Source organism: Dendrobates tinctorius, unplaced genomic scaffold (assembly GCF_039654945.1).
Source record: "Dendrobates tinctorius isolate UK_male_01 unplaced genomic scaffold, ASM3965494v1 ptg000070l, whole genome shotgun sequence".
NCBI classification, from domain to species: domain Eukaryota; kingdom Metazoa; phylum Chordata; class Amphibia; order Anura; family Dendrobatidae; genus Dendrobates; species Dendrobates tinctorius.
In genome coordinates this window covers 30,962,431-30,986,191 of record NW_027361738.1, presented here as the reverse complement: position 1 = coordinate 30,986,191, position 23,761 = coordinate 30,962,431, and the positions used below count along the sequence as shown (strand labels likewise).

General features: G+C 44.5%; 1 long non-coding RNA gene across 1 annotated transcript; it reads left to right on the top strand.

Annotated features, from left to right (window-relative positions):
• Positions 1-519: 519 nt before the first annotated feature.
• Positions 520-23,127, top strand: LOC141095931 (uncharacterized). Its single transcript, XR_012233511.1, has 3 exons — positions 520-641; positions 22,738-22,856; positions 22,944-23,127. It is a non-coding gene; the product is annotated as an uncharacterized lncRNA (long non-coding RNA).
• Positions 23,128-23,761: the final 634 nt, after the last annotated feature.

The following is a 23,761-nucleotide window of genomic DNA, read 5'->3' as shown; positions in this document are numbered from 1 at the left end:
CCAAGAACAATAACTCTACCTCCAAATGGTGTTTTATTTTTTTCAGCAACATTTGTTGTCATGATGTCACGTAGAAGTCTATCTATCACATTCAATGCATGTTTTTGGACCATAGTGCACTCATCAATAACAAAAAGTTTTGTACTCTGTAAATGTTTTCCTGCATTTGTATCGTTTTTAATCCTGGAAACGAATGTTTCGTTGATCGCAATAGGTATGCCATTTACAGAGTGTATTGTTCGGCCTCCTTGTATCAAGTTAGATGCTATTCCTGTAGTCGCTGCTGGTGAGACAATTTCTCCTTGTCCTCTTAAATGATGTGTAAGTAGATGTATAGGTAGGTCTTTCCACTGCCACCAGGTCCTTTGAGAAAAAAGCACTTTGGTGTTAAACTGCTATTTTGTAAAGCTTCAGTAATGACATCATAGGCAAAAAGTTGCTCCTGATTAAGAGTTTCTTTCATCTCTGCAGCTTTTTTTTAACTCATAACCCTTTTCATATTGTTTAAGGAGGTGTTTAATATTTTTTGCTGGGTGTGGTAAACTGAAATCAGCAAAAGTTTTTCCATGGACTATGAGGACATCTTGGACATCTTTCATAGCATATCCTTCACAATCGATACACTCTTCAGTGTCGCTGTGGTATGTATGACAGTAGTCTTGTAAAAAATGGTCCTTAAATTCATTCCACAATTCAAATGGATTACTGGGGGGGCCAAAAATACAGATATAAGCAAACATGCCTCTAAGTTGGGAAGGCATGTTAAGAATGCAAGCAACTCTTAAAGTACGTCTCCAGATGCTATCATCGAATAATAATCCGAGTGCTAACGCAGCATACTTAAAGGTTTCATGCATAACTCCATTGACGGTTTTAATGCTGTCAAAACTGGTAGCAGCTTTTACATGCAGTAACAACAAACATAAATAATAGCGTTCTTGGTCTTTCACACTAACAGTATACATTCTTCCAATAACTGTGAGACCCCCTCGTTTTCTTTGTTCCCATGTGCCTTGTTTCCAAACGTAGTGTTCTGGAATTTTGCTGTAGAAATAGTTATGTGCATTGTGATCGATCTTATTAAGGTTGAAATACGCCATAAGTGTAGAATTGGAATTGAGCTTTTGATGGATGTTGTCTGCAGAGTCATTCTCATGAAAATAGAATGGTTGAGAATTAGGCAGATGTATGGCTAGGCGAATGATGGCATGAGATTGTTTATGCATAGGAAAAGCAAATATCCGCCACGCAGCCTCAGGTGCACTAACATATCTGGTATCCGTAAATTGGTGTGTTTCATCATGTTGGATGTTATTTTGGGAAATTTCAAGGTTGGCTTTGTCATGTCCTTTGTAAACGTATTTAAATAAATATTTTACACTTTGAATGGAAGCACATATTTCTACATTAATATGGCACTTGTATTTGGTGAGTAAAAATGGGTTATATGGAACTACCCATGAATTGTCAATCGTCTTAGAATGGTGTTCATATGTTTTGCCAATGGGTCTGCGGTAAGTGGGATAGCCGTCCTTTTCTTTGATGGTATATGGATGGTATTGTTTAGGGAAACCTTTGCTACACTTTCCAAGATCCATACAGGGAGAATTAGTATTGTGTTCTCCACAGGGACCATGAATCATGTGTTGAAGAACAATTTTATGGAGCTGAGGGTAGATTGTTTCATCAGGTATTTCAGCCCAGACTATATTGTCTATGTCCACCTCAGTCCGTAATTTAGACAGGTTGCCAAGAATAATTAAAATATGAGCGTGTGGGAGACCACGCTTCTGAAATTCAATGACATGGACCATTGCAGTGACGTTTCCAAATAATCCACTGCTAATGTCTTTTAAGAGGGATTCCAGTTTAATTTTAAAGACGCGTGCAACCAAGTCTGGTCTGTGTTCATCACGCTGCCACGGTTCTAAATGTGTAGTAATCTCACTCCACTAAGGATTACATGTAATGGTGATAAATAGATCTGGTCGACCATACTTTGTAACAATAGCCATAGCATCCTGGTAGCGCTGCTGCATGTTTCTTGGACTGCCTTCCAAAGAAGATGATAAAATGACGGTTTTTCCAATAGGGATGACATTTTGAACCGATATTTTGAGTAGATGTTCTTGAAGGAGGCAGTAATTCTCCACTTTTAAATCTTTTTGGTGGTTGCGGATGTAATGTAGGTGATTAGCTTCGATTTTGACTTAAGCATCTACTAAATATTGCTGTGTTAGCTTACCACCATTGAGGAGTGGATTAAAGTAATTTCTGACAGATAACATATAGCAGTAGTATTGGAGTTGTGTGATCCTCCTCGGACTTTTGCCTTGTTGTTTGAGTCCATCATGCCATCCTTGGTCTCCATAAGGGAAAAATATTGGATAGAGGAGGGCATCCAAATTGCTATGGCGAATGCTAATTTGTTGTGTTTTTGGAGCTAAAGGTTTGTGGGGATCAGGTTTTAAATGAATTAATATGTCTCTATTGAAAGGTGGCTCACCATTGTCATTTTGAAACACGACTGCTACTTCACTGACAGTGGGATTATTGTAGCGTCGAGGGTCTTGAGTACGATCTTGTTTAATAGCCATTGTGATGTTTGGCATGACAGTTCCGTTTTGTAGAGATATAATTTTTTCTTGTTCTTCCACATCACGTAACATTTGATAAGCTGCCACAAAAGGATTAATAGTTTGGATTTGAAGGGCAATAATGTTCATCAATGTAGGATGACATTTTTGATTTTCTTAACATCGTAAGCGTTGTTCGTTTGCGGTAGCGGTATCGAGAATGTAAAGTTGGGCAAATGCGCGTTGTTGGTCATCTGAGGGATGTAGTGTTCCAGTTCTATGATAGATCTGCCCATGTATGCGGAAACAGTATGGGCCATATCCAGGAGGTGGTGAAATATTTGCACCCATGGAGGCAAAAGCAAAGGAACTGTTAATACTTTGAATATTATCCAAGAAATTTTTGCTAAATTCACTTTGCCCTTTCAGAAAATGTGTAAAGACATCAGGATATTGTAGTATGGGTACATGGACTTTACCCTTCTGACAGCAGAGCGTAAAGTTGTTATCAGAAGGTATCTCAGCTGCAAAATGCAAAGCTTGGCAATGCTCACATACATGGGTCATGTCACCACAGCTGTGTTCAGTAATACTATTTCATCATTAGTGAAAATGTGAGGTTGTAGTAGAAGTGCATGTCCAACCGGGGGGGTGCGCCTAGTTTTGAGACCAACGTATATTTGTCTTGGTTGCACTTTCTGCAGGCTAACTGTTGCAGCTTGTATGTGAAGAAACTGTGCGTCAGTATTGACTAATGGTGGTATTGATAGGGCAGAAACAGATTGCTGATTAATTATGTCAGTGAACGGCATATAGGATGAAGTGTGGTAGTAACTTGTTCACACATACTGATGTGGAAGCATCCTGTTGTGAGTCTACTAATAATGATGAGGAAGAAGCCGTCTGTTGTTGGCGGTGATGGCGTGCAGAGGCTTCTTCAGCCAATCTAATGGATTTAGAGTTAGGGGATTCGTGTGTGAGGCGACGGCGTTTATAAGCCTTAATCTTGTCAAGGCGATGCTGTTTTCCTCAGGAGTCTCATTAGCACTGCGTTGTTTTTGACATAGTGCTAAAGCGGCATTCCTTTCACTGGCATTGCCATACTGTGCGTCGGTATTGACTAATGGTGGTATTGATAGGGCAGAAACAGATAGCTGATTAGTTATGTCAGTGAACGGCATATAGGATGAAGTGTGGTAGTAACTTGTTCCACATGCTGATGTGGAAGCATCCTGTTGTGAGTCTAATAATAATGATGAGGAAGAAGCCGTCTGCTGTCGGCAGTGACGGCGTGCAAAGGCTTCTTCAGCCAATCTAATGGATTTAGAGTTACGAGATTCGTGTGTGTGGTGACGGCGTTTATAAGCCTTAATCTTGTCAAGGCGATGGTGTTTTTCCTCAGGAGTCTCATTAGCACGGCGTTGTTTTTATCGTAGTGCTAAAGCTGCTTTCCTTTCACTGGCATTGGCATACTTTTTGTTATGACTCATGTTGGCACAGGTAAAGGAGTCTATTTGGCAGTTTTCTGGCAGTGAAGAAGGCGTCCTGGAGTATTTTAGTGTAAACAGATACTAATTGGCCCTGTAATTGCCCAGCAGTAGTTATGAAGTGGTAGCGGCAAATTGGCCCTGTAATTGCCCAGCAGTAGTTATGAAGTGTTAGCGGTAAATTGGCCCTGTAATTGCCCTGCAGTAGTTATGAAGTGTTAGTGGCAAATTGGCCCTGTAATTGCCCAGCAGTAGTTATGAAGTGGTAGCGGCAAATTGGCCCTGTTATTGCCCAGCAGTAGTTATGAAGTGGTAGCGGCAAATTGGCCCTATAATTGCCAAGCAGTAGTTTTGAAGTGGTAACGGCAAATTGGTTCTGTAATTGCCCAGCAGTAGTTATGAAGTGGTAGAGGCAAATTTGCCCTGTAATTGCCCAGCAGTAGTTATGAAGTGGTAGCGGCAAATTGGCCCTGTAATTGCCCAGCAGTAGTTATGAAGTGGTAGCGGCAAATTGGCCCTGTAATTGCCCAGCAGTAGTTATGAAGTGGTAGCGGCAAATTGGCCCTGTAATTGCCCAGCAGTAGTTATGAAGTGTTAGCGGCAAATTGGCCCTGTAATTGCCCTGCAGTAGTTATGAAGTGTTAGTGGCAAATTGGCCCTGTAATTGCCCACCAGTAGTTATGAAGTGGTAGCGGCAAATTGGCCCTGTTATTGCCCAGCAGTAGTTATGAAGTGGTAGCGGCAAATTGGCCCTGTAATTGCCAAGCAGTAGTTTTGAAGTGGTAACGGCAAATTGGTTCTGTAATTGCCCAGCAGTAGTTATGAAGTGGTAGAGGCAAATTTGCCCTGTAATTGCCCAGCAGTAGTTATGAAGTGGTAGCGGCAAATTGGCCCTGTAATTGCCCAGCAGTAGTTATGAAGTGGTAGCGGCAAATTTGCCCTGTAATTGCCCAGCAGTAGTTATGAAGTGGTAGCGGCAAATTGGCCCTGTAATTGCCCAGCAGTAGTTATGAAGTGTTAGCGGCAAGTTGGCCCTGTAATTGCCCTGCAGTAGTTATGAAGTGTTAGTGGCAAATTGGCCCTGTAATTGCCCAGCAGTAGTTATGAAGTGGTAGCGGCAAATTGGCCCTGTTATTGCCCAGCAGTAGTTATGAAGTGGTAGCGGCAAATTGGCCCTGTAATTGCCAAGCAGTAGTTTTGAAGTGGTAACGGCAAATTGGTTCTGTAATTGCCCAGCAATAGTTATGAAGTGGTAGAGGCAAATTGGCCCTGTAATTGCCCAGCAGTAGTTATGAAGTGGTAGCGGCAAATTGGCCCTGTAATTGCCCAGCAGTAGTTATGAAGCGGTAGCGGCAAATTGGCCCTGTAATTGCCAAGCAGTAGTTTTGAAGTGGTAACGGCAAATTGGTTCTGTAATTGCCCAGCAGTAGTTATGAAGTGGTAGAGGCAAATTGGCCCTGTAATTGCCCAGCAGTAGTTATGAAGTGGTAGCGGCAAATTGGCCCTGTAATTGCCCAGCAGTAGTTATGAAGTGGTAGCGGCAAATTGGCCCTGCAATTGCCCAGCAGTAGTTATGAAGTGGTAGCGGCAAATTGGCCCTGTAATTGCCCAGCAGTAGTTATGAAGTGTTAGCGGCAAATTGGCCCTGTAATTGCCCTGCAGTAGTTATGAAGTGTTAGTGGCAAATTAGCCCTGTAATTGCCCAGCAGTAGTTATAAAGTGGTAGCGGCAAATTGGCCCTGTTATTGCCCAGCAGTAGTTATGAAGTGGTAGCGGCAAATTGGCCCTGTAATTGCCAAGCAGTAGTTTTGAAGTGGTAATGGCAAATTGGTTCTGTAATTGCCCAGCAGTAGTTATGAAGTGGTAGAGGCAAATTGGCCCTGTAATTGCCCAACAGTAGTTATGAAGCGGTAGCGGCAAATTGGCCCTGTAATTGCCCAGCAGTAGTTATAAAGCGGTAGCGGCAAATTGGCCCTGTAATTGCCCAACAGTAGTTATGAAGTGGTAGAGGCAAATTGGCCCTGTAATTGCCCAGCAGTAGTTATGAAGTGGTAGTGGCAAATTGGCCCTGTAATTGCCAAGCAGTAGTTATGAAGTGGTAGAGGCAAATTGGCCCTGTAATTGCCCAGCAGTAGTTATGAAGTGGTAGAGGCAAATTGGCCCTGTAATTGCCCAGCAGTAGTTATGAAGTGGTAGCAGCAAATTAGCCCTGTAATTGCCCAGCAGTAGTTATGAAGTGGTAATGGCAAATTGGCCCTGTAATTGCCCAGCAGTAGTTATGAAGTGGTAGCGGCAAATTGGCCCTGTAATTGCCCAGCAGTAGTTATGAAGTGTTAGCGGCAAATTTGCCCTGTAATTGCCCAGCAGTAGTTATGAAGTGGTAGAGGCAAATTGGCCCTGTAATTGCCCAGCAGTAGTTATGAAGTGGTAGAGGCAAATTGGCCCTGTAATTGCCCAGCAATAGTTATGAAGTGGTAGAGGCAAATTGGCCCTGTAATTGCCCAGCAGTAGTTATGAAGTGGTAGCGGCAAATTGGCCCTGTAATTGCCCAGCAGTAGTTATGAAGTGGTAGCGGCAAATTGGCCCTGTAATTGCCCACCAGTAGTTATGAAGTGGTAGAGGCAAATTGGCCCTGCAATTGCCCAGCAGTAGTTATGAAGTGGTAGCGGCAAATTGGCCCTGCAATTGCCCAGCAGTTGTTATGAAGTGTTAGCGGCAAATTGGCCCTGTAATTGCCCTGCAGTAGTTATGAAGTGTTAGTGGCAAATTGGCCCTGTAATTGCCCAGCAGTAGTTATAAAGTGGTAGCGGCAAATTGGCCCTGTTATTGCCCAGCAGTAGTTATGAAGTGGTAGCGGCAAATTGGCCCTGTAATTGCCAAGCAGTAGTTTTGAAGTGGTAATGGCAAATTGGTTCTGTAATTACCCAGCAGTAGTTATGAAGTGGTAGAGGCAAATTGGCCCTGTAATTGCCCAACAGTAGTTATGAAGCGGTAGCGGCAAATTGGCCCTGTAATTGCCCAGCAGTAGTTATAAAGCGGTAGTGGCAAATTGGCCCTGTAATTGCCCAGCTGTAGTTATGAAGTGGTAGAGGCAAATTGGCCCTGTAATTGCCCAGCAGTAGTTATGAAGTGGTAGCGGCAAATTGGCCCTGTAATTGCCAAGCAGTAGTTATGAAGTGGTAGAGGCAAATTGGCCCTATAATTTCCCAGCAGTAGTTATGAAGTGGTAGAGGCAAATTGGCCCTGCAATTGCCCAGCAGTAGTTATGAAGTGGTAGCAGCAAATTAGCCCTGTAATTGCCCAGCAGTAGTTATGAAGTGGTAATGGCAAATTGGCCCTGTAATTGCCCAGCAGTAGTTATGAAGTGGTAGCGGCAAATTGGCCCTGTAATTGCCCAGCAGTAGTTATGAAGTGTTAGCGGCAAATTGGCCCTGTAATTGCCCAGCAGTAGTTATGAAGTGGTAGAGGCAAATTGGCCCTGTAATTGCCCAGCAGTAGTTATGAAGTGGTAGAGGCAAATTTGCCCTGTAATTGCCCAGCAGTAGTTATGAAGTGGTAGAGGCAAATTGGCCCTGTAATTGCCCAGCAGTAGTTATGAAGTGGTAGCGGCAAATTGGCCCTGTAATTGCCCAGCAGTAGTTATGAAGTGGTAGCGGCAAATTGGCCCTGTAATTGCCCACCAGTAGTTATGAAGTGGTAGAGGCAAATTGGCCCTGCAATTGCCCAGCAGTAGTTATGAAGTGGTAGAGGCAAATTGGCCCTGTAATTGCCCAGCAGTAGTTATGAAGTGGTAGTGGCAAATTGGCCCTGTAATTGCCCAGCAGAAGTTACAAAGTGGTAGAGGCAAATTGGCCCTGCAATTGCCCAGCAGTAGTTATGAAGTGGTAGAGGCAAATTGGCCCTGTAATTAGACACCACCAGTGAACAGGTAGAGGAGCAAAGCAACACGTCCGCACAGCAAGTCGGCGTGAGGTAAATGACGAAATTCCGCGGGATCCAAGATGGCGTCTACGAAATCTCGCAAGATTTCGCCGACGCCATCCTGGATCCTGACGTCGTCCACACCGGCGACATGTTCTTGCAGCAACGCCATCTTGAGTATCGCGGGATTTCGCCGATCCAAGATGGCGTCGCCACAAGAATATGTCGCCGGCGTGGACAACGTCTGGATTCAGGATGGCGTCGGCGAAATCTCGTGAGATTTCACCGACGCCATCTTGGATCCCAATGTCATCCACGCCAGCGACTTGTTCTTGCGGCGACGCCATCTTGAGTATCGCGGGATTTCGCCGATCCAAGATGGCGTCGCCGCAAGAACATGTCGCCGGCGTGGACGACATCGGGATCCAAGATGGCGCGGGCGGAAGAAGATGTCGAGGATCGTGGAGCAGCGGCGATGACGGCGTGAGTATGAGAGACGGAGTGAGAGAAAGGGCATGTGGAGTGAAAGAGGGGGGACGTGAGTGGAGATGGTGAAAGGTGAGAGGTGTGTGTGTTGAGGAGGAGTGTGTGTTGAGGGTTAACATGGCAAGAGGTGTGTGGTGGATGTGACGTCACCAAGTTACAACTGGACGGAAGCTGCATTACAACCGGACGGAAGCTGCTTAGCACATTTATTGTTATAGATATAAAGAATACAATAATACTTTGTATGGTCAGTCTACTATACCTCTTCTGAAGCTATATTCCACATGTACTGTATATTTATGTTAGTTATGATAATAGAATTGTAATTGTGTTATATTTTATATTTGCATTGCCAAATGTAACAATCACATGATTGTATCAATAGTAAATCCTCATGAATTAATTATGTCATTAGCAGTGAAAGCTACTGCACATGAAAGCTGCTGAATTATTTCATCTGACTTCATTCCAAATAACAAATGCTGCTAACATTGATCTTCAACCAATGTATGTTTTATCTCTATGCTGATTAGCACTGAATGAGAGCACAGCAGATCTCTCACTGATCAGCACTCTGAAATGTCAAGCAAAAATATTTATCATGGATTAAATATAATATACAATATTGTCAGAGGAAAAAGTTTAGGATAATATATATTGATAAGGCATAAAAACCTAAATTGCTTGGTATATTATACAATGCTTCGTATATTATTATAATAATATCAACATGGATATGAAATGGAAAATGCAGATTATTAAAAAGGGAATAGCTCTTAAGATTGACAGTTCGGCTAAAGACTCATCAAAGCTGAAAAGAGACATTTCCAACTCATATTTATTAATAAGGTGCAGTGTTTCTAGAGAATCTGCATATGGTAATTTGGTTTTCTGAGATATGTTGGTGAAAGTCTCATCTCACCAAGTTCATGTCAGTACACTAATGGAGTTTGGCAGAAAATGTGATCTGAATTTTTTGGGGAGGCAATGATTTCTTTCCTTCTGCAGTTCAACTAATTGTTATACAGTTTAATGCATTTTTCTTACATTATGTACTCATGGACATCGTACAGCTCTATGCAATCTGAGTTTTACAAAGCTGTTTTGTTGTTTATGCTACTTCTCAGTTTTTCTGTTTTATACCTAGAATATATTAACCTGACCTATTGTGATCCAACGTGCGAGACTTTTCAGCTCCAGGTTGTTCAATTGCACTATCTTTACCTAACCCTAGCTTTATGATACTTCTAACTGAGCTCGGAAAGTCTGACTACAATTACATACTCCAGTATTTTTATCTCACTGAACTACCAGAACCTGTACATTTCTGTTTCAGCTTTTTGTTGTCCTTGCCCCTGAGCAACCACATCTGGTTCCACTTATGATAGACGTTATTTAGACAAGGGGGCAGTCCTCAGAAATGTTGTATGTTTTACAACTAAGCTTTATCCACCTTGTGTATCTATTCTATATTGAGTATTATACATGAAATTATGGATTTTCAAAAGACACCAATTTTCGACTTTATGGACTAAAATGCTCGATCACTATTGTATTGCTTGGATTTTTATGTAAAAAAATGGTTGTCATATTCAATATCAGTTGATTTGTGTGTGTGGTGACATGTTTGTGTTGAGGTCTTCTCTAACACGTGTTATACAAGTGGAACCATTAGTCCATGTTGGACTTTACCTATCTTTCTCCAGACTTACTTAGTGTACCAAATATCTGGGACTAAATAAAGTAGTTTGACTTTAGGCACTGAAAATAGGGCTCCAATTCATGAATTTTACCATTAGTACTTTCACAGGGTGTCAGAGGAACCAGATTTGGTATTATCAGTTACCACAGAGACTCTTGCACACCACCCAATGCTTTACATTAAAAAAACAGATCACATTTGGACCAATGTTAATCAATGGGGAAGTGCAGATGGACGATTTAGTTCACTGATCGAATCGGTATGTGAAAAAAATTGCAGCGTGCATGACTTTCCTCCATAAATCAGATGACTCAAGCAATCAAGGCTATGGGTGCCAGAAAATTTCTACGAATACATTGCAATTCTGTAACATAAAAAACTGTAAATGGTCCTGTAAATGATTAATATCTGCTGCTGTAAAAACAGGCGGACAACAAGTGAGAAAAAAAAATAGTGCCAATTTTCTTGATAAAACTCTGAACGATTTTAAATACGCTCGTATGAACCTACCCTGAGGCCAGGGTCAGACTTGAGAGAAACTCACGCTAGTCTCACATCTCATTACCCGGCACTGCCGCTGACACTTGGGAACGGAGCACTCAGCTGCATGTATTTCTATGCAGCTGAGCGCTCTGGTCCCATGCCGGCGGCAGTGTCGGGTATTGAGATACGAGACTCGTGGGAGTTTCTCGCATATGTGACTTCGGCCTAATGAGAAGTACTTTCTTTAGTTTTCAGTTGTAGTGTGCTAAAGTCCTATGACGGACTGTAAAAGTGTGGAAGTGGCATAAGCACATCTCCACTGAAAATTTTAAAATGTAAATCCATCAACACATCTGGTTAAATAATGACTTTTTATTTTGAATACTATTTTTTTCTTTTATCATTCTTCTAATTATCAGCCTAAAACCAACTTTTGTTTTAATTGCGTCTTTATTTATTTATTTTTTCATGAAATAGCTACAGGTGATGGCTAAAGGTCAGTGTTAGATTTTTAGAATTGATGGATACATACGGTATTTGACATTTTCACAAAATAAACAATTTATAGAACCTTTATGCTTCAATGCATCCTCATTCCCTTGATTTTATTTCCATTTCTAGTCTTGAGTCTTATCTTTTCCCCATTAATCTTATGGCTGCATCTGACTCATGTGCTATTTAATTTATATCCTTCACCAAACTGCACTGAAATATCAGCATTGAAATTGTACTCATAACTCATATCTTTATATGTTTAGGGATCCATAAGAAATGTGGAGTATATAACAAGTAGTTGCAAGCTCATCACACCGATTCTTACATATGATTGAAAATGAAACTTTACCCTGAGAACTCCCATTGAGTCCACTTCAATGAAAGTCATTTTCAATCACTGTGATGTTATTGCCTTATTCAAAAGTTAGGTTGGGAAGACCCAGTGATTAAAAATATAAAATATTATCTTTCTTCAACAGACCCTAAAAGAAGAAAACCCTGGTTATTTTGAGGCTTACCATTCTCAGACCTTTATTGCTTGCAGTCTGTAGATGGACTGGAACTTTAATTGACCTAGCTTTCTTGGGGAATTAGAATAAAAGGTTCCATATAAAAATAATAATATTTGCATCTAAACATAACAGTCAAAAATGCTGTAATCTCCTAACCAGCCCAATGTTATTAAACTTCAATATATTTACTGTCAATTTTTTGCACTTATTACACCTTCACAATTTCCATAATTTACAATACCTGGTTGTCAACTTCGCCTGCTCATTACTTACCCAAGTGATTCCTTAGGATCTACAATATGTTGTAACTTTATACACATGGTGTTGCATATATTGATGACTTACTGTATGTCACTTGATGAGATATTAACGTTGGTCTTTCAGTAAAATTCTTGTTCGGCTCACTAGGTGAGGTAGATATGCCAAGCAGGTGGAGGATGTCAGGAAACCGCAGGCAGGTGGAGGACATCAGTAAACCCAAGGAAGTCAGGCAAAGCATGTCAGCAAACCACAGGCAGATGGATGTTAGGAAGCCACAGGCAGGCTGAGGACACTAGGAAACCAGAAACAGGCAGATGAAGGACATCAGTAACCTGCAGGCAGGCGGAGGAAATAAACTGCAGGCAAGTCTGGGATGCCAGGAAACTTCAGACAGGCAAGTGGACGTCAGGAAGTCGCAGGTGGGCTGAGGACTCTAGCAAACCAGAAGCAGGCAAGTGGAGGTCTTCAGGAACCCCCAGGCAGGTGGAGGAAATCAGTAAACAGCAAGCAGAAGAGTGGATGCAAGGACACTGCAGACAGGCAGGTGCAGAATATCAGGGAACTGCAGATAGGTGGAACACATCAGTAAACGCAGGCAGTCAGGCAAAGGATGTCAGGAAACTGCAGGCAGGTGGATGTCAGGAAGCCGCAGGTGGGCTGAGGACTCTAGGAAACCGGAAACAGGCAAGTCGAGGACATCTGGAACTCACAGGCAGTTGGAGTACAGTAGAAGGTGTGTAGCAATCTAAGGTCCAGCAACACAGAAGTGTTAATGCAATACTCAGACAAAAAGGTGTCTCAGTGAGCTTTATATAGACCCAACCTGATGCTCATATCGCCGGGCCATCTGTAAACCAGGCTGAAGGAAGCAAAGTACGGATACGGGACAGGTGCATAACAATTCTAAACTTTGAGTTGTCAAATTTTAATTGTATGAAAATTTTAAAGTAAATCTAAAGTTATTTGTTTCCTTTGTATTTTATATCAATCCAGGTACACCTACAAGATATACAGTTAATAATAATCTTTATTTTAATATAGCACGAACATATTCCGCAGCGCTTTACAGATTACATACATCATCACTGTCCCCGATGGGGCTCACAATCTAAATTCCCTGTCAGTATGTCTTTGGAATGTGGGAGGAAACCGGAGTACCCGGAGGAAACCCACGCAAACACGGGGAGAACATACAAACTCCTTGCAGATGTTGTCCTTGGTGGGATTTGAACCCAGGACTCCAGCTGTGCTATCCACTGAGCCAGTGTTCTTGTGTTCTTTCTCAATCCTATATCCATATGCTATTTCATGTTAATTGGTTAAAGACATTACAAAAATATTCTCAAAATCTGCCAACTATGGATAAAATATGGATAATGTAGTGTAACCAGTAGAGTTGAGCGAAACGGGTCGAAAAATTTCAAAAGTCGCCGACTTTTGGCAAAGTCGGGTTTCATGAAACGAAACCCGACCCTAGGATGAGGTCGGCCACGAGGTCGGCGACTTACGCGCCAAAGTCGCGTTTCAAAAGTTTGTTTTGCCCTCTTTTTCAGCCAATCAGGATCCACGGACACTGTGGGCAACGTGATGACATAGGCACGGGTCACCACCATCTTTCAAAAGGGCATGCAAGTGATTGGCTTGCTTTGGTGGGCGTCACAGGGGGTGTAAAAGGGCGTGCACGCCGACCGCCATCTTACTTCTGCCGATCTTAGCATAGGGAGAGGTTGCTGCTGATTCTGTAGGGAGAGCGTTAGGCAGGGAAGAAGAAAAAAAAACTGCTTCTGCTGCTAGCGATTGTGCCTGTACAACACACCAGTCACTGTGTGTGCAGTGCAAGGTGAGGCTATATTGTTGTGTATCAGTGGTGTTGGTTGTTGGGCTGCCTTCTAAGGCTTCCTGACAGCTGCATTGCTGTTTATCCACTGCTCTGCAAACTGCTTTTTTAAAAGCAATCCCAATTTTTTTTTTTTGTCCTGCTGAGGTACTGAGCTGCAAACTGCTTTTTTAAAAGCAATCCCAATTTTTTTTTTTGTCCTGCTGAGGTACTGAGCGTGCATTTTTTCACACCATACAGCGGTGTACGCTCCTCACACAGTACCGTGTAACGGCTGTTATCTGTGTCACTCTGTGAGAATAAGTCGAGGACATGTTCCGTTCTTACAGACCTGCACTCTAGGGAGATTCCTACTCTGCCCAATTCTACATACACCTTGTAGTTTGTGATACACTAGCCAATTTCTGCCTGTGACATAGCGCTGTGATATTCAGTGGGCCTCACACAATCCAAAAGTGTCCAGTGTCCACAAGTGTCTGCAGAAATTCAAAATCTCACTTATCCTCTAGTCACTTTGGTCACAGCTGTGCCATCGAGCCTGTGACATAGCGCTCAGATATTCAGTGGGCCTCACACAATCCAAAAGTGTCCAGTGTCCACAAGTGTCTGCAGAAATTCAAAATCTCCCTTATCCTCTAGTCACTTTGGTCACAGCTGTGCCATCGAGCCTGTGACATAGCGCTCAGATATTCAGTGGGCCTCACACAATCCAAAAGTGTCCAGTGTCTGCAGAAATTCAAAATCTCACTTATCCTCTAGTCACTTTGGTCACAGCTGTGCCATCGAGCCTGTGACATAGCGCTCAGATATTCAGTGGGCCTCACACAATCCAAAAGTGTCCAGTGTCCACAAGTGTCTGCAGAAATTGAAAATCTCCCTTATCCTCTAGTCACTTTGGTCACAGCTGTGCCATCGAGCCTGTGACATAGCGCTCAGATATTCAGTGGGCCTCACACAATCCAAAAGTGTCCAGTGTCTGCAGAAATTCAAAATCTCCCTTATCCTCTAGTCACTTTGGTCACAGCTGTGCCATCGAGCCTGTGACATAGCACTCAGATATTCAGTGCTCCTCACACAATCCAAAAGTGTCCAGTGTCCACAAGTGTCTGCAGAAATTCAAAATCTCCCTTATCCTCTAGTCATTTTGGTCACAGCTGTGCCATCGAGCCTGTGACATAGTGCTCAGATATTCAGTGGGCCTCACACAATCCAAAAGTGTCCAGTGTCTGCAGAAATTCAAAATCTCACTTATCCTCTAGTCACTTTGGTCACAGCTGTGCCATCGAGCCTGTGACATAGCGCTCAGATATTCAGTGGGCCTCACACAATCCAAAAGTATCCAGTGTCTGCAGAAATTCAAAATCTTCCTTATCCTCTAGTCACTTTGGTCACAGCTGTGCCATCGAGCCTGTGACATAGCGCTCAGATATTCAGTGGGCCTCACACAATCCAAAAGAGTCCAGTGTCTGCAGAAATTCAAAATCTCACTTATCCTCTAGTCACTTTGATCACAGCTGTGCCATCGAGCCTGTGACATAGCGCTCAGATATTCAGTGGGCCTCACACAATCCAAAAGTGTCCAGTGTCCACAAGTGTCTGCAGAAATTCAAAATCTCCCTTATCCTCTAGTCACTTTGGTCACAGCTGTACCATCGAGCCTGTGACATAGCGCTCAGATATTCAGTGGGCCTCACACAATCCAAAAGTGTCCAGTGTCTGCAGAAATTCAAAATCTCCCTTATCCTCTAGTCACTTTGGTCACAGCTGTGCCATCGAGCCTGTGACATAGCGCTCAGATATTCAGTGGGCCTCACACAATCCAAAAGTGTCCAGTGTCCACAAGTGTCTGCAGAAATTGAAAATCTCCCTTATCCTCTAGTCACTTTGGTCACAGCTGTGCCATCGAGCCTGTGACATAGCGCTCAGATATTCAGTGGGCCTCACACAATCCAAAAGTGTCCAGTGTCCACAAGTGTCTGCAGAAATTCAAAATCTCCCTTATCCTCTAGTCACTTTGGTCACAGCTGTGCCATCGAGCCTGTGACATAGCGCTCAGATATTCAGTGGGCCTCACACAATCCAAAAGTGTCCAGTGTCTGCAGAAATTCAAAATCTCACTTATCCTCTAGTCACTTTGGTCACAGCTGTGCCATCGAGCCTGTGACATAGCGCTCAGATATTCAGTGGGCCTCACACAATCCAAAAGTGTCCAGTGTCCACAAGTGTCTGCAGAAATTCAAAATCTCCCTTATCCTCTAGTCACTTTGGTCACAGCTGTGCCATCGAGCCTGTGACATAGCGCTCAGATATTCAGTGGGCCTCACACAATCCAAAAGTGTCCAGTGTCCACTAGTGTGAGCAGAAATTCAAAATCTCCCCTGTCCTATAGACACCTTGTACCTTGTTTTACATTACTATATAGTTTGTTGGATTTTGTCTACATTTCTACCAAAAATGAGGAAGGCTGCTGGAAGAGGCCGTGAAATTGGGCGGGGGTTGGCAGCTGGTAATGATGGTGTTGGTGGTGGATCTGATGGTAGTGGCAAGAGCAAAATAGGACCGAATGCAGGAGGTGTTGAGCCTGCGTCATCGTCTGGCTCCATAAGGCTTCGAAGGCTTAGTTTTCTAGGAGTTGGCAAACCGCTTTTAAAGCCAGAGCATCAGGAAAAAGTTTTGTCTTACATTGCTGACTCAGCCTCCAGCTCTATCGCCTCCTCTTCTTCAGTTGTAAAAAGTAAAAGCACTGAGTCGTCATTGGAGGCTCATGTTCATGAACCACACCTTTCCTTGTGTCCTTCACCCCAACCAAGATTGAAGGATGACGCAGGCCATACTACTGATTACTCCATGGAGCTGTTTTCACATACCATGCCTGGATTATCAAGTCAAATGGTGAATTACCCAGGCCAAGATGAATCTGACATGGAGTGCACTGATGCACAGCCGCTGATGGATGATTCTGCTGGTACATTCACTCAGAGCACTACATTGTCCTCGCAGTGTACAGAGCCAGATTCTGACCCTGATGAGACTCAGGTGCCCCTTCCCGCACACTATATCACCATACACGGTGACACAGAGGAAGGTGCACATGACATTGAAGAGGAGGTGATGGATGACCCAGTTGTTGACCCAGATTGGCATCCATTGGGGGAAGAGGGTGCTGCTTACAATAGCTCAGATGAGGAGCATCCACAGCAGACATCGACATCGCAACAGCTGTTCTCTGGCAGGCCCGGAGCACTCCAAAGACAGGTTCCAAAAATCAAAAGAGTTGCTGGACAGCTTGTCCAGAGGGTCAAAAGATCACAGCGTGCTAGGCCGCAAAATGTCTGCCAAAGTAGGAAGAGTGCAGTGTGGCACTTTTTTGAACAAAATCCTCATGATCAGGTCAAGGTTATCTGTAAGAAGTGCGCAAAGACCTTTAACCGAGGGAAAAATCTGAAAAATTTGAATACCAGTTGCATGCTTAGACATTTAAACACCATGCACTTGCAAGCGTGGACACAACACCAAACCTCAAGTGCCACATGTGCAACTGATCACAACGAAGGTAGTCAGCAACGCTACATTGTTTCCCCCACTGTAAGCCCACCGGTTAGCACAGCAGCAAATGTTGAGGTGTCATTGCAAGGCCACAGCAGTCAGGGAATCCCACTGTTATATCAATGAAAGACTGATTCTAGGCCATCAGAAAGAACACCAACTCCATCATCATCATCAACCCTCTCTCAGTCCGCCCTGTCCACCGCTACTTCCACCATATGAAGCTCTCAAGTCCAGCTCACCCTCCCAGACACTATGAGTAGGTCAAGAAAGTACTCAGTCTCTCATCCACGTACACTGGGTTTGAACGCCCACATTGCCAAACTAATCTCGTTTGAGATGATGCCCTTTCGGTTGGTGGAAAGCGCAGCTTTCCGCGAACTCATGGCCTATGCAGTACCACGCTATGACCTACCCAGTCGCCACTTCTGCTCTCGCAAAGCCATCCCAGCCCTCCACCATCATGTGAAAGACCGCATTGTCCATGCACTCAAGCAGTCAGTGAGCGGAAAGGTGCACCTCACAACTGATGCATGGTCCAGTCGGCATGGCCAGGGCCGTTACGTGTCCATCACTGCGCACTGGGTTAATGTGGTGGATGCAGGGTCCACAGGGGACAGCGGTGGTGGGACAGTGCTGCCTAGCCCACGGTATAGGAAACAGTTGGCTGTAGGCGTTCGACCCTCCTCCTCCTCCTCCTCCTCCAGAAGCGAAAGCTCGTCCACAGAGCGCAGTCATACGAGCACTCCATCTGCAGCTGCCACTGTTGCACACGAGGTGTCCCCCTATCGAGCAGCTAGTGGAAAGCGTCAGCAGGCTGTGTTGCAGATGATGTGTTTGGGCGACAGACACACCGCCGAGGTGCTGGCCGAGTACTTGAAGCGACAAACTGAGTCATGGCTGGGCAGTGTACATCTTGAGGCAGGCAAGGTAGTGATAACGGCTGTAATTTTGTGGCAGCCGTAGCCCTTTCAAAACTCAGCCACATACCTTGCTTGGCTCACACCTTGAACCTGGTGGTGCAGTGCTTCCTCAAAAATTATCCAGAGTTAACAGCCCTGCTCCAGAAGGTGCAAAGACTGTGCGCGCACATCCGCCGGTCGCCTGTACACTCCGTTCATATGCAGAAGCTGCAGCGATTGCTCCACCTTCCCAACCACCGCCTCATTATCGACATTGCAACAAGGTGGAACTCCACCCTGCACATGGTGGAGCGGCTGTGCGAGCAGAGGCATGCCATAATGCATTTGTGGGAGGATACACGGCCAGGCACTTTGAGAGCAGACATGGAGTTGACAGGTGTGCAGTGGTCGAAGCTGAAAGACCTCTGTAAAGTCCTTCAGTGTTTTGAGGAATGCACACGGCTGGTAAGCGCAGACGACGCCATCCTAAGCATGAGCATCCCACTTATGCGTCTGCTCATGCAAACTTCGACGCACCTTAAGGAGCAGGCTTCTGCAGCCAATGTTGATGAGGAGGAAGAGGAGGAGGGAATCCTTGATGACATTCAGCCATTGTCTGCTCAGGGACCTCTCCTGGACGAGGTGGAGGAAGAAGAGGAGGAGGAGGATGATGGGGATGATTACTTAGGGGAGGAGGATGCATCTCGTGGGGCAAGTGAAAATGTTGGCGTGGCAAGGTCTGGTACAGGGTTTGTGCGTTACTGGAGGGATGTGGATTTGCCAGAAAGTGCTCCTCCAACCAGCACTCGCAGTGCATCATTGACACCGGGAACATTGGCCCACATGTCAGATTATGCCTTGCTGATCCTAAAAAGGGACCCCCGCATTGCCAAAATGATGAACGATGATGACTACTGGTTGGCCAGCATCCTGGATCCACGCTATAAAGGCAAATTACAAAACATCATGCCACAGGAGAACCTTGACCTAATATTGGCTAATAAACAAGCAACTCTGGTAAATCGGTTGCTTGAGGCATTCCCAGCACACAGCAGCGGTGATGGTTCTCACACGAGCCGTACGGGCCGGGGGGCAGCTTGCCAGAGGTGTTCGTGGTGCACACAGCAGAAGTGGCGTTGGAGACAGGGGTTTCATGACAATGTTGTGGACTGATTTTTCAAGTACCGCTCACACAACTGGTAATACTGCATCGATGGAAAGTGACAGGAGACAGCAGTTGTCAACTATGGTTACAAACTACTTTTCCTCCCACACAGGTCTTTCCCCTTTGACTATTGGGCCGCTAAACTGGACACCTGGCCTGAATTGGCACAATATGCCTTACAGGAGCTCGCTTGCCCAGCTGCAAGTGTGCTATCAGAAAGAGTCTTCAGTGCAGCTGGATCAATCCTGACAGAAAAAAGGACCCGTCTGTCAACCCAAAATGTGGATGATCTAACCTTCATTAAAATGAACCACGCATGGGTTTCCAAGGATTTTGTCCCACCTTCCCCTGATGACACATAGGGTGACAGAAAAATGGCTTGCTTTGGTCCACCTCTTCCTGGGACTTGACCTATTTCACCTTTTGCATTAGCTGAATGTCCAACATCAACATATGCCACTTTCTAAAACTCCCTAACTGTGCTGCCTCCCCCCCATGGCCGGGGTCACCACCTAGCGCACGACACCGTGCGAGTGCCGTTGCCCTGGACAGGTGGGTAGGCCGACTCTTGGGCGCAGGCACTGGCACAGGGTCCCTCATAGTGCAATCAAGTGTCTCTGACGGTGGTGGTGCACACCCGCCGTCAGACACACCACCGTACTATGAGGGGCCCAGTGCCAGTACCGATGCCAACGAGTGGACCCCCCTTGCTTGGGCAGGGCCCCAGCATTTGCAATCTTTACCTCTCCCTACTCCTCCGCTGTGTAGTCTGGGCCGTTAAATCCATACTGTGCCTGACACCGTTTGAGCCTGCCTCCTGATGTATAGACATATATTTTGAATGTGTACGCTATCCATACATGTTATCCGGGGATACGGTACCCTTTCTAACCTTTGTGCAATCACGTGCAATCCATACTGGGCCTAACACCGTCTGAGCCTGCCTCCTGATGTATAGACATATATTTTGAATGTGTACGCTATCCATACATGTTATCCGGGGATACGGTACCCTTTCTAACCTTTGTGCAATCACGTGCAATCCATACTGGGCCTAACACCGTCTGAGCCTGCCTCCTGATGTATAGACATAAATTTTGAATGTGTACGCTATCCATACATGTTATCCGGGGATACGGTACCCTTTCTAACCTTTGTGCAATCTCGTGCAATCCATACTGGGCCGGACACCGTTTGAGCCTGCCTCCTGATGTATAGACATATATTTTGAATGTGTACGCTATCCATACATGTTATCTGGGGATATGGTACCCTTTCTCACCTTTGTGCAATCACGTGTAATCCATACTGGGCGTGAGAACGGCTGGCGAGCTGTTAAGCAAGCTACAGCACCTGTGGTTTGCACACGTAAGTTTTTCATTTTTTCAGGAATGACGGTTAGGCCTAATTCCGGAACTGCGGTTGACCTGCACTTACTGGGAAATCATTGTTCGCGGGTAATAATTGTAATCAGTGATCCCCATCACTAACGTTGTTCAGCGGGTTATCTGCACCTGAAAGCGACAAACGCTGGCCTTTTCAGTGTAGCGCACATGCAGCCACGGACATGTAAGGGCATGACACACCAGTTATTGGCCAATCTCATGTGCCAGAGCCTCACGTGTCCCTCAAGTAAGCCGGACTCGGACCGCGGGGCATGACGGAGTCTCGTTCGTTAACGGAATTAAGCTTGCAATGTGTGCATCTGTTCTGTAGCTGGCATGTTTGAGGTTTCCCAGGTGGAGTCGAATTTAACCGTAGGCTCCACTCCTGGTGGTGCCCTTCTGGACATTCCTTTAAGGTTCAGCTTTGCAACCATACTGCCCACGTAAAACAAACACTTTGCCTTCATGAACGCTGTTTGGAGGGTCATGACTCGTGGGAATAATGCCGCCCAATCAGTTAACCTGCTAGAGAGATCATTCGTTGCTCCCAAGCATGACATCACACTCCCTAGGAGGAAGGTAATGCCACTGTGGCGACCGTACTCCTGGGGGCGACACAAGTGCACTGATGCCCAGCCACTGCTCGATGAATCTGCTGGTACATTGACCCAGACCACTACATTCCCCTCACACGCTACACGGCCTGAATCTGACCCTGATGAAACTCAGGTTACCCTTCCCATATACAGTTCCATCTTACACGGTGACAAAGAGGAAGCTGCAGATGAAAGTGCAGGTTCGGCCCACCCGCCATCAGACACACCACCGTACTATCAGGGGCCCTGTGCCAGTGCCGTCGCCAACGAGTGGGCCCCCCCCTGCTTGCTCAGGATCACAGCACTTGCAAAGTTGAAATACTGTGCAGTGAGATGGAAGATGGGGACGACGAGGAGTCCAGACAAGTACAGGGATTCCCTAGCGAGGAGACTTATTTGATTGTTTTCAATGTTGGGACAGCAATTTTTGGGGAGCACTATACTCTGGAGAATGATAGATGGGGCCCACCATACACTGGAACATTCCAAAGGTGGACATCAGACACTGGAGCAGCATTTACAGGGCCCATTATACACTAGAGCATTAGAAATGGGGCCCATTATGTTTGGAGCATTATTTGGGCCCATAAGACAGTGGAGCTTCATCCATGGGGACCAACATATACTGTAGCATTATGTGGAGCTCATCATATACTGTTTCAAACATTATATGGGACCAATGATTCTGTATGGAGAAATAGATGGGCCTCGTCATGAGATGTAAAAAGTGAAGTATTTTTCATTGTACTATACCGCTATTTCTCTGCCGTATCGGAGCATGATGAGTTGTGGTATGTGTTAAAGGGGCGCTCTTTCGCCCAGGGCACATGAAAACCTGGAGCCAGCCCTCCCCCCCCACAACTGTAGCCAAATAACCCCCATTTTTCAGTGCGTAACTTGTATTATGAAGTTAATTAAGGTTGACAAGCTTCAGTAAGAAGAATTGATGCTTTTGCCATTCAAATGGGCACTGTAGGTGTGTTTCCTGTCCTCCTCTCACTGACGACTTTTATTCCCCATTGGCTTACATTGGGTTTCGTGTTTCGGGACGACCCCGACTTTTCCCTATAATCGGACGATCTTGCTCGACCCGACTTTTGGAAAAGTCGGGTTTCACGAAACGAAACGCGACCCTAAAAAACCAAAAGTCGCTCAACTCTAGTAACCAGTATTCACAATACATTTGTTATCATGGCAAAGAAAGATCAGGCATTTTGCATTTCCGCATACACAAACCTTTGTTCCTCAGTAGACAAGCTTGTATCCTAGTAGTTTTCCTTATTAATGTATAAATGATTAAATTAGTCAATATTATTCTTTAATCAAACTGAATTTCGTCCTATTTTCTATATTGCCAAAGTATCTTTCTACTTGCATTTCCAGTGTTATATTAGAAGTGGCAAGTTGTACCTTGAAGAAGTCGCTGTAGTAAATAGTCCAAAACTATTGCTGTTACACACGCGAAGAGCACAAAGTCTTGAAGTTACTCTCCACATGCTAAGGTCAGTAAAATAGGTTGCAATTTGACAGACAACCTTAATAAATAGTATTTTGGTTCCTATCACTGCAAGAAAATTTCTGTCCTTTAGACCTCTGTAAGAAAAGACTTTGCAGCGCAATTTCATGCCTGGCACAAGAGCATTGCATGTGTAACAGAATGACTTCAAACTGAAGACGGTCCAGATCATAAGATGGAGAAACCTATTGAGCTGTCCCCAGGGAGCACTTTTCATCTACCGCTAACCATCTCTTTCAAAGTTTGAAGAAAATATATTAAAATAAAATGTTTTGTAAAGTTCTCGCTTCTTCATTTTAGAATACAATTCAGCCTCATCCATTATGTTAGATTTATCTAATTTACCCCTCTGACAGCTGTCATAGAAAGAAAAGTGAAAACATTGGCATGCCGAAATCAATATCATCCAATTATCATGTTTAACATTCTGCTTTCATAAAAGTAGCAATAGTCAAGTGAAAAAACATGATAGCAGAGTGCCACTCGCCCAGCCATTATTGCTAATTTCAGTTCTGAAATATTATAAGTATGATCGAGTTATTAGGCGAACCGATCTGCGCTATCTACCGACTTTCAGTATAATTGCTGCATCTCAAAAGCATTTTTATTTATTCAAAGTTATCTGTAAACCTTGGATTGTATATATAGTCAGTATATACTGGGCAGCACGGTGACTCAGTGGTTAGCACTGCAGCCTAGCAGCACTGGGGTCCCTGGGTTTAAATCCAACAAAGGACAACATCTGCAAAGAGTTTGTATGTTGTCCCGATGTTTGTGTGGTTTTCCCCGTTATACCCCACCCTCCAAATACTTAATCCCTGGTCTCACATAGCGAGATCGCTGAAACATTACTGATTTTGTGACGCAACAGTGACAATGCCAGCGATCTCG